Here is an 11,420-nt window from a genome sequence, read left to right as displayed (position 1 = left end):
AGGTACAGATGAGAGTCTTGAGAAATCAGCGTGGTCAGTTACTAGGTGAGATATGGGGAGGAAAACAAGCTAGACAATTAAACACGGGGTAGAGTTCAAGAAATAAGTGAGACTCAATGTCCAAAGTAGGGTAAAGGTTTCATTTCTTAAGTAAGTGTTAATTATTTTCCTATTGTTATTAAAATATAAGAATTTCTATGTCAGGACGTAGAATGATGTATCCATGTGAGCTGAGCTGGTTCCAGACAAGGGAAAACTCTTGATATAAGCTAAATTATGCAGCCTTATTGTGATAAAATATAGGATTACTATTAGACTGTAAGAGATATTAAAAATGGCTTACAGACCCCTATTATAATCTTTGTAGATTTCTAGGAGCCTACTCTCTAAGATTTGGGGGAATCATTTTAGTGGATCAATCCAAATTCTTTCACCTTTATTTTTGCAACAAGAGGAACTTAATATTTTTCTTAGCTTTACTTTTTCATCCTATTGCTTTACTCCCAGAGAAAAAGGTCTTCATTTTAAAATCCTGTTTCCTCTGAAGCCATCCATATGTTAATGACTCAGGTCTGCTAATCTACCCTATTCCTTCATGAAACCTGATGCTGCCATCTGCAACCATTTGAAAATAAAGAGGTCCAGATCCAAGCCTCACAAAGAATTTTCTTCAAGGGAGTCTTAAAATGCACAGTATGACATGAGAGTCACATGACACCAGCTGGGAATAAGGCCTTTCCAGGCTGCTGGGAACATGCTCAGTGGAGTGAGAAGAGTGTCTGTTCCTGCCAGCCATGACTTATGCATTTTACAGAACCATCCCCCTTCTTTTCTGCTCATGAATAATCTGTGCTTAGTGAGTTGATACTTTTTTTATTCTTTCATTTTTATTTGTAAAAATAATACATGGCATGCTATAAAAATTCTAAAACTATAAAAATATCAAGTAAAAACTCTATGTTTTCACTATCCTCTTAGACTTCTAGTTTTACAGCCAGTATCAATTCAGTATGTATCCTTCTACTTCTTTTTGTCTGCATGTACTAAAATGTTTATGCCTATGAGTTTTTAATCTACTTTTTTTTCCATTTTAAATTTGATATAATTCTATTTCACAGACATTTCATATTAATTATCATGTCAGGGATAAAAATTCTCTTCATGATCTTATTGTTGAAATAAACTAGAAGTAGAAATATTTTTGTATTTTTCATTTTTCCACTGGATACTTGGCCCTTGGCTTAATTCCAAATCATAGACTTATGTTACTCTGTTCTTTACCTGCAATCAGAGAACAATTTCAATATTAATATCTGCTCTTATCATTTCTTATTATGTTCTCCAGTGAGAAATTACCGGCCTTTAAGATAAAGAGCAATTATACAGCATTTGTCTGTTAGAAACTTCATATTTCAAAGGGCAAAGGTTAAGCCTGATGGTCTGAAACTTCTAACCCAGATGAAAAATGATGGTTTATTGAGAATCATTTCTGCTTTTTTTTTTTTTGCTCTCTTCTTTTACCCCTTTCTGTCTTTCATTTTCACATATTCCTTACTTCTCTGCGTTTTTTGTCTTTCCTTTCTTGATTGTCTCTTTCCTGTTTCCTCCTCATCTTTTTGTCCTTTGCTCACATTTGTCTTTTCTATCCTTTCTTACTCTTCTCCTTAAGTGTTCATTTGACAGAATTGTAGTGTTTTTAAAAACACATTTGTTGTGTAACATATTGACACAATGGAATACTATGTAACTTTTAAATTTTATGGTATGGAAATACATTTTTCACATAGAAAAATGAATATAATGCATTATAAATTTTTAGAAAATCTACAAAACAGTATGAACATACAGCAAAATCTCATTTTGAAAAATAATTCTATTTGTATAGATGTGGGATGTTCTAAAGCAGTTAACAGGGCTTATCTTTGGGTGGTAATACAGTTATTTTTTTATGTTTTTTTTTGTATTTTAAGTTTTTTCCTTATTTAGTATATATGGCATGTCAGATAAAATGGTTTTACAAGGGAACTTCAACCATACTGACTACTTTATTAAATGAAATTATTTAGCCTTTTCTAAAAATTCAGTAAGATAAATTAGACAGTTAAAGTGAACACTAAAAGGAGAAATTAAATTAAAATCATAGTTTAAAGTAAATAAAAGATAAAGTGACTTTTCATTTACCTAGAAGACTAAAGAAAGAATTCTTCCAGCAAGGGCAAACATGACCTTTGAGCTGAGGTGGCTGCCACAACCAGGAAGAGAATTACTCTATTTTTGTTCTAACCTCAAATTGGCCCCATATGGCCTGAGGCCCACCAGGCTCAGCAGAGTCAGTTCAGATGGAACTTTGGGGGCAGAGCCCTGTATACACTTGTGCTTTCAGCATGTTCCTGAGGACAAAACAAAATAAATTTAAATATATACATATATAATAAAATTTAAAAGGAAAAATAAATTGTTTTTCATTAATTTATAGTCCTTGATTGAATCCCTACTCCCAGTCTTCCCCCTCTACCCTGAGGTTTTCGCCCCTAAAATCAAAACCCAGCAGATGCCGGAAGCCACACACGAGTTAAACATGAAGAGGCTGCCATCTTGTGGCGTCTTAGAAACCGCTGCCTCCGTGCACTTGGTTGTGCTGTTATACAACACAGCTGGTTCATATTAGGCTTGTTTCAGACTATAGTCTATAGACTATGAATACAAATCCCATTCATGTTTTAGAACAGAATTCGGTTCTTATACAGTCATTTTTATGACTTTTTAAAAAGAAAGGGTCATGTGGCCCATTTCCGGCAGTTTTGTCATTAACATTATTCTGAATGACCTACTGTCTTCAGTCATTGGAGGCCTTCAGAAATTCACAGTGCACCTTACTGTGACTGTTTGCTGCATTCTGAGGACTGTTCCCAGACAACCAGGGGAAAAACAGCCACAGAAGGCTCTCTTGTATTAGCTTAACAGAGACAATATTATAAAGAATTTCATAATGTGCAAAAAATTTTATCTGGAGGTTCTGTTCTGTTCACACACACACACACACACACACTTCACCTACTCATTTGCATTTTTAATGTTCGAGGTGGGCCTCAAATTGCCTTGTGTCATTTTGTCTGATGTGCAGATGGCTCTTTGGTCAAATAATGAATATTGGCATTAAGAAAAAGATTTCAAATCTATTCCACTGCAGGCTCCTTGGACTTAAGAAGCACTATACATACCAAGTGTCAACCAATGCCTGAGAGTTGCAGCTTCTGGAAACAAAAATTTTAAAGGAGGGATTTTATTTTCCAGTGTATCTCTGTAGCAAACTCGCCCTAACTAAATGTTAATTCAATTCTTGGGAATTTGTATTCCTACCTATTTATCACATACATCATACTCAGTTCTTTCTCCCAGTTTCCCTTGATCCCATTTTTGAATCTCCCCTGATGTCTTGACTCTTCAGTCATCTTTCTCTTCCTTTTATTTTTTTTATTTCCTTCAGCAACTTACCCTAAGTGTACAAATTAAAATGCTCTTGTTCCTAAAAATGCAATGAAACAAAGCAAAATAATAAAACTAGTTTTTCTCCATTATATATTTCTCTTAAGCCACCATTCTTATTCTACTTTCTTCTTTTCCCTCTAAACCTCTTTAAGGTATAATTAGCATTTCTGCCTTTCTGTGACTTTCATGATGTGACTTAGAAATGTGAATTCAATTTGATATATATATTAAGATGTTATTAATAGGCAATTTTTTAGGTCATCGAAGTAAAAAGGTCATCTAGGCAATGAGTATAGTTTGATAACAAAAGAAGGTTGAGGGCTAAAGATTAAGAAATGCCTGAATGTAAGAGGACAGAGATAGAAGAGGCAGAAAATGACTGATAGAAAGGGACCAAACACTGAAAGAACCAAGAGAGTTCAGTGTCCTTGAGTACCAACAACAGTAGTGTAAGCAACAGCAAAAATAATGCCACCACTACCACCACCACCAATAACAAATATATTGACTATTATATATTGACCACTCCTTTTATACTAACCCTCTTTTTAGATATTTGCATTGTTTCATTTAATTCTTACAGCAATCACCGAGGCAGATATAATTATTCTTGTACAGTTCAGTCTGAGGTTCAGAGAATCTCTATTTCTCAGCTCTACAAAATAGGATGGCAGAGGCAAGATTAGATTCAATCCCTTCTGTAATATAACATATGCCCTAAATGACACTTTACAAATACAAATATATAATATGTAAATAAATAAATAAATAAATAAATAAATAAATAAACATATATTTAAAGCTATCTCCTTTCTTCTGTCCGTCTCTTGATAAATGCCTAAGAAATCTCAGGATAAAAACTTTCTTCTCCCTTCTTGCCTCTTAGTTCCATTGTGCTTCTGCAATGTGGTGACGCCCAGTTGTGCTACCCTGGTTCTTTATTTTTATTTATGTGACAAATCAAGCTTCTGAAAGATTACAAATCCTGTAGATAACATATTACCTCCCCAATTCAACACTCTGCCTCCAAAGAAAGTATTCTTAAAAATCATTCTAATGATAACCTTCTATTTTTAATCATTTATTTTGAAAAGTGTATGTTTTGTAATACTGCTGTAATAAATTCCATGAACTAGTGGCTTAGTGTTTCTTCTTCTGCCTCCCTCTTACACTTACAAGGACCCTAATGATTATATTAGGCCCAAGATAATCTATGATAATCTCCTCATCTCAAATTAACAACCTCGATTCCATCAATAATATTAAAGCTTCTTTGCCATGCAACCTAACATATTCATATGTTCTGGGAATTAGAATGTACACATATTCAGGGAGTCACTATTCTGCTTACTACATGGAGTTAGAAAAGACTCACTAGAATAGTACAGTGAACTTTCATATTCTCGTCACCATCACGACTTTTCTCTCCATTCATCTATGTTTATATCTGTACATATTATATCTACACATATATATGACGATATATATGCGTATTATATGTATAGATGATATATGTATTATATTTATACATATATGTATTTTATATAATTCATGAAATGTTTAAAAATAAGTGGCAGAAATTATGACTATACTTCAAATTGTAGCTCTTAAGAACAAGGACATTCACTTATAACCATGGTGCAATTAGCAAAATGCACCATGATACGATAATGATACAACAATAATACTCACATTTTACCAGTTGTCCCCAAAATGTCCTTCAGTGGGGAAAAAAAAAAGGAAGGAAAGGAGGGAGGAGGAGAGAGAGAGAGAGAGAAAGAAAAGAAAGGAAGGAAGGAAGGAAGGAAGGAAGGAAGGAAGGAAGGAAGGAAGAAGGAAGGAAGGAAGAAAAAGAAAAGAAAGAAAGGAAAGAGAAGACAAGAAAAGAAAGTCCAACATGGGAACAAGATCACTCTTTGCTGACATTTTTGGAGAGAAGAGTACAGGAGGGTTATTTTACAGAATGTACTTGTCAGTTGTTCTTGGTTTGTTCTAGTTCCAAGTTTGTATCTTGATCTATGTGATAGGAAGAAGGGTTTTCAAAGAGGAAAAAATTATCATGACCTCTTAGCAAGCTAGTCTACTTGGTCATGCAAATGACGTTAATGAGGAGGTATGCCTGTGCTAAATGTGGGAAAGAGGAGATTTTAAATATATATATTTGTGCCATATAATTGACTTCCCTGGAAATGAGGCATTAAGGGCTTATGAATCTTTGAAAGCTCTAATTTTTACAAATTCCTGAGAAGAAATGTGAGTTTCTTACATTTTTTTCTGACATTTCTTTATGGAGATATTTTCCCATGACCATGTTCAATCATAGTTTATAGTAACCAAACACAGGTCATAGACATTTTCATCTGTATCATGTTGGATATTCTGATTGTACTACAAATCTTATTTAGTGTTATCATCATGAAATTCTGGTGTTTCACTAATTCTAAAATATATAGCCTTGCCTGAGTATTTGATTATGGTGTGAATCAAGGCTCACTGAGTTTCCACAAATTTTGTACTAATTCTCAATGCTGTGCTTAGTGACATGACCCAAGAAAATGATACAATAGTATGCCTGCCATCAAGGTACACATAATTCAGTTGGAGAAAGTGAGGAAAAATAATGAAACAACTAGCACATTCGATGGTGAACAACCTCTGAGACTCAGGACCTTTGTGAAGGAACCATGGCTTAATTGAGTCTTAAAAATTGAATTGGATTTGAATTTGAGGTGGGGAGCAGGGAAGGTATTCTAGGCAATGGAAACTGCATGAACAGCATGTGGGAAGCAGGAATAAAAATGGCAATACTGTGGAAAAATTAGACTAATAGCAACTGAAGAGAAAGATTCATGTTGGAGAGCAAAGAGAGGAATGATTTGTAGAAGTAAGATGGGGCTAGCTAATGAGAATTGTTGGAGTCTAGAAAAAGGAATTTCACGTTAAGATGACAATAGTGTTTCTTGAGAAAAATAAAAATAACGTTTCAAGAAAATAAGGTTGTATAAATTTGCAGGATGGTTTAAAATGATTGGAGACGTAAGGCAGGAACATGGCTTAACAAGCACTATAAAATATTTTGTAAACTAGAATGCATAATACAAAGCCTTATGAACATGGAGGAGAACCAGAAACAGACTAAAATTCCTTGGAATGCAAAAGGCAGAGTTTGTTTAAGAGATTTTAGAGGAAGAATCCAAGTAGGTTAGGAGGACCTCTCAGACCAGCAGCTAAGCTCCACATCCAATCCATTTCTGGCTCCTGGCAGACAATGAGCTCGCACAATAACTTGTTATGTCTTTTTTAAAAAATGAGTATGTGAGGCATTCAGTTAATTTACAAATCAAAGACCTTCATATTGATACCATTTACTATTTACTTAAAAATGAGTTATAAAGCACTATAAAATATGATAAATTAACCTGGATTAAAAGCAAGCAAAAAATATAGAAAAGATTTTAAGATTATAAAAAATTGGCTATAAGATGGAATCATAAATAAGGCTAGTCATCAGACTATAATGAGTTACATATTAAATATGAGTGTGAGCCAGAAAATTTGGCTCTAAAGGTCTGGCAGCTAATGTCAAAAGGGAAACCTTGGCAATTAAATAAAACTAGTGTTATCAGATAAAACCATATGAATTACTAGATGGAATTTTAAGTAATATTTTTTTAAGTAATCTAAATTTAGCAGGATAACCTCCCATTATGTGTATTTCAGGTGAAAGTTATTATTCTCTGCAACAAAACTGTCTCTCTGTTTCTCTGTCTCTTTTTCTCTACACCCTTCTTCCTTATACACACACACTCTACACACAGATATGCATATGACAAAAAGTACTAGAGCTAATAGTAATTAAATCTAACTTTGAACATATTGGCTAGTTTTAATGGATAATAATTCAACACTCCTCCTCTTCCTCAACAACAAAAATCCCAGATACTATTCCCTTGAAATAAAAATATAGAATTATTGTAATCTTATGTCTTGTGATGGACTCAATAAAATTAAGAATTTAGAGGTAGACAGGGTGAAAGAGAAGGAAAATTGGATATTCTACTAAATATTTTCTGTGATCTAAAAACTTAATCGTAAGCCAAAGTTTGACCTTGATTGCAATAAGGCTACACCATGAAATTTAACTGAATCTGTTCCAAAAAGTTATCTAAATTTGGCAGGCAGATAATGTTGCATACCTGAGGAAAGATTAGAAAACTCATGCAAGTCAAATGTGAAGGAAATCAAATACCAGTTGAAATAACATTTAGAAATAAGAACGCAATGCTATTTATAGTAAGTACAATGACTGCTTAATTAGGTACCATGGTCTTAGAAGAGTGAAGAATTTATGTGCAAACCCATGCCAAAGTGAGTTCCCCAAATAAGAGAGGGCTCTTTAGAGTTCAGTGTTCCTGCTTCGTATTTTCCGTCAGGAACTTCTCAATAAGGCTGTGGTGGATTCCTGCTATTATAAGCAAAGCCACTCCAAAGTCTTGGGATGTTCTCAAATCCCAAAGGACTCTGTCTTTCTAGTTGGATGAAAGTGAAATCACAGCTTATACAATAGAAAGAATGTTTTATTTTAGCAAGAGGGAGTTTCATGGAGGTTATTCAATAATAATCTTATGAACAAATAAGGGGCAAAAAAATTTGACCATAATTAGGGTTTGAAATTGAATAAAGAAACAAATACAAATATTGGGTAACATCCAAATATATTCATTATATAAAAATTGGAAGAAAGTATATGTAAGAAAGCAAAAAGTCATAGTGAAAAGATCATAGCTTTAGAATTATTCAGGTCTGGATTTATGTTCTGGCTCTGGCACTAATTAACAGGATGACCTTAGGAAAGTCAAAGAACTTTCTCAGTCTCAGTTTCTTCATCTGTAAAATAGGATTAGTGATATCTATTTCTAAGAGTTGATGAAAGAAATAAGGGGACATACTACTTAAATTTAAATAAATTTAAATTTATTTAAATTAAGAAGTAATATGATAAATATAGAGTAGCAACATGTATAATGTTCTAAAGGGGCACAGGCTAAAAGTGAATAATTCTGTTCTGAATAGTTGGAGAAGGTTTTCTGGAGAAAATGACATTTGAGCCAGTCTTAAAAATGAGTATCAATATTTCACATTTTCAGCTTGAACAAAGATAAGAATGTATGAAAACTCTAGAGTAAAAGGTGAATGGGGACAAGGCAAAAAAAAAAATGAGGACTGAGAATTAAATTAGAGTTATATTTTGAAAGGCAAAATATATTTTGCTAATGATTTAGAATTTGTCTTTAGGCAGTAGGAGCTGTAGATTTTTTTTTTTTTTTAATCAGTTTTAAGCAAAGGAATGACTCATTTAATTTCTTGTAGAAAGAAGTCTGACAACTCTTTACAAGAACTGGAGAATTTAGAGACTGGAGACAAAGGTAAATCGGCTATTGCTATAGTCCACGTGAAAAATAATAACTGCCTGGACCAAGTTTTCAGAGGCAGATCAACAGAACTTGGTTAACAGCTGGATATTAGAGAGTAAAGAGATGGGAGTTTTGATGACATGTGTAATAAGTGTTGTAGGCATAATCATCATTCTGACAGAGAAGAGGTGCAGTTTTGTGGATACAATGTTGATTTTAATTATAGACAGGTTAATTTGAGTGCTGAGGACCCATCCAAGTGGAGATGTGTAATAAATCATTATATTTTGGTCTGAAGCTCAAGAATCAGAGACAAAGATAAAAGGTAAATGAATATAAATATAACAATAACAGCAATAGCTGCTATTGATTGAGTACTGTTTGTGTGCCAGTCATGATGCTAAAAATTTTAACATGTATATTTTATTTAATTTTGTCTGTATGTTCTTGTTTAACTTGAGAAATTTCAGAGAAGCTAAATAACTATGCATAAAGTGGATTTCATTCTTTAGAGGGAAAGCGTATAAGGTCAGTTAAGAAGCTTTTAACTGTAACAGTAAGTTAAACTCTAACTCTGTAATTTATTAATTCACATAATTAAAATGTTCAAAACTAGGGGAGGTCCAGTTGATTTGGGCCCTGAAACTCAACAATGTTTCATAAGAACCAGCTTCCATTTGATTCCTTGCTCTGCCTTCTACAAATTTGCTGATTGACAGTTTAAATCATAGGCTGACTTTCTCCTAATTAATTTGAGTGGAGGAACATGATGTGCTAAATTGCTTAAACCTGACTTCACGTGCATCTTTGTGAACCTGCCACTGTAGCCAGGAAGGAAGATGGAATTATGCTTACTGGCGAAGGCCTAGAAGGGCCTACTCTTACTTTGGAGATATAAATATTGATTATTTTCAAACTTTAGTATTAAAAAGTTAAGTTCTTTTGGGAAGGGAAAGGGGCTGCTGGGAAGAAAAACAATATTTACCAAAAAGAGTAACCATAAAACAGGATCAAAGATGGAATTCTGGAAAGGCACCATATTTAAGGGACAGGGTAAAGAAGCACTGGCATTGCAAGAAGAATGAGAACGAGTGTTTGAGAAAGCAAAAGGAAAACCAAGGAAGAGTAATGTCTCAGATACCAAAGAAAGTATGAGTTTTGAGAGTACACTTGAGGCTAATTAATGTAAATTTCCTCAGAAAAGTTGATTTAGTTCTTGGGAAGTGATTAAGTCATTACTAATCCCATGCTATTTTAGATGAGTGGAAATAAGAATTTACAGTAATTTGATCATAAAACCTCACCTGATATTTTGCAATAATTTTCTTATGCTCTTGAAATAATCTCTGATTCTCTTTTTACCTTTAAAGAAAGAAATATGAAGACTCTGGTTCTAGGCATATTGGCATGGTCTTCATTGTGGAGGTCTCTCTGACACTCTACACTGCAAAAGTGGTCTCTGTGATGCCTTTAGACAAAGCATGATCTGCAACCCTACATCCCAAGGCCAAAGAAGGCACTCAACCTATAGCTATCCATTTCTCATGCATAAAACATTCCCTCTGAGACTAAAAAGGCAAAATAAACTCAAATTTTAATCTACTGGATGGAATTATTGACTAAAACTAAACATACAGCGTTGCTTTATGTAAAGAACATAAGTTTGCAAGGAGGGGTAACTGACAGATCAGAGTCTGAATTTGACTTCTGATGCTAGCCATGTGACCTTGACCAGGATCTTTCATCCTTTTTAGAATCAGTTTCTTGACAATAAAATGATGAAATTAGCAGTCTTGAAAATGTTTACAACATCCAATAAGAAAATATATGCATATTAACTAGCATGACACATCATAATTTTTCAATAAATGGCAATTATAAAATCTCATGTGTATATGATCTTTACAGTTCCTATTATTATCTACTATAAAATTGAGGCAGTATGAGTAGTTGCTAAGTACACATGAATGGAAATCAAGTTACTTAAGTTTGAATTCCACAACCATTTTTTTTTTATGATTGTAAGTCCTTAGACCACGGTACCATAGTTTCCTCATCTGTAAGGTAATGATAATAATAGTACTTACTCAAAGGGTTGTAAGGAGAATTAAAACATATCATAGACACATAATCCTCATGCTTTTCCCTGATGCTGGTAAATGAGCAGTAACCATTAACTATATAATTACTATTGCAGAAGGTGATGATGTGGGGAGGATTTGTAGCTTGAATAGACTTTCTCAGAGATGTTTCATTTTCCAGCACATTTTTTATTACCTGACGTCATCTCAGGAGACTGCAGGTGAGTTTCTCTTTAGTTATCTTTAGACATATAATATTGTCTAGGGCATATGATCTGGTGGATCCACACTCACCTTTGAGGCCAGTACTTGATGTATAATGTGGTAAGGATAGCAACAGCCACTTCAAAGCACTGTTGTAATAAATGAAGAATATAGCATTTTGTAACCCTCCTGATCCAAGGAAGGTTTAATTGGGACTCCATTGTACGCTCTT

The 11,420-nt window shown here is 33.8% G+C and overlaps 1 protein-coding gene across 1 annotated transcript in view; it reads left to right on the top strand.

Annotated features, from left to right (window-relative positions):
* Positions 1–769: 769 nt before the first annotated feature.
* SLC5A12 (solute carrier family 5 member 12) overlaps positions 770–11,420 on the top strand; it is a 69,863-nt gene continuing 59,212 nt past the window's right edge. Inside the window, exons 1-2 of the mRNA XM_039865999.1 lie at positions 770–856; positions 8,860–8,915. The gene's annotated coding sequence lies outside the window, so the exon portion shown is untranslated. The remainder of the gene's footprint in view (positions 857–8,859; positions 8,916–11,420) is intronic.

This window comes from Pteropus medius, unplaced genomic scaffold, assembly GCF_902729225.1.
Source record: "Pteropus medius unplaced genomic scaffold, Ma_sr-lr_union100, whole genome shotgun sequence".
Classification (NCBI taxonomy): Eukaryota; Metazoa; Chordata; class Mammalia; order Chiroptera; family Pteropodidae; genus Pteropus; species Pteropus medius.
This window is presented reverse-complemented; position numbering and strand designations above follow the sequence as displayed.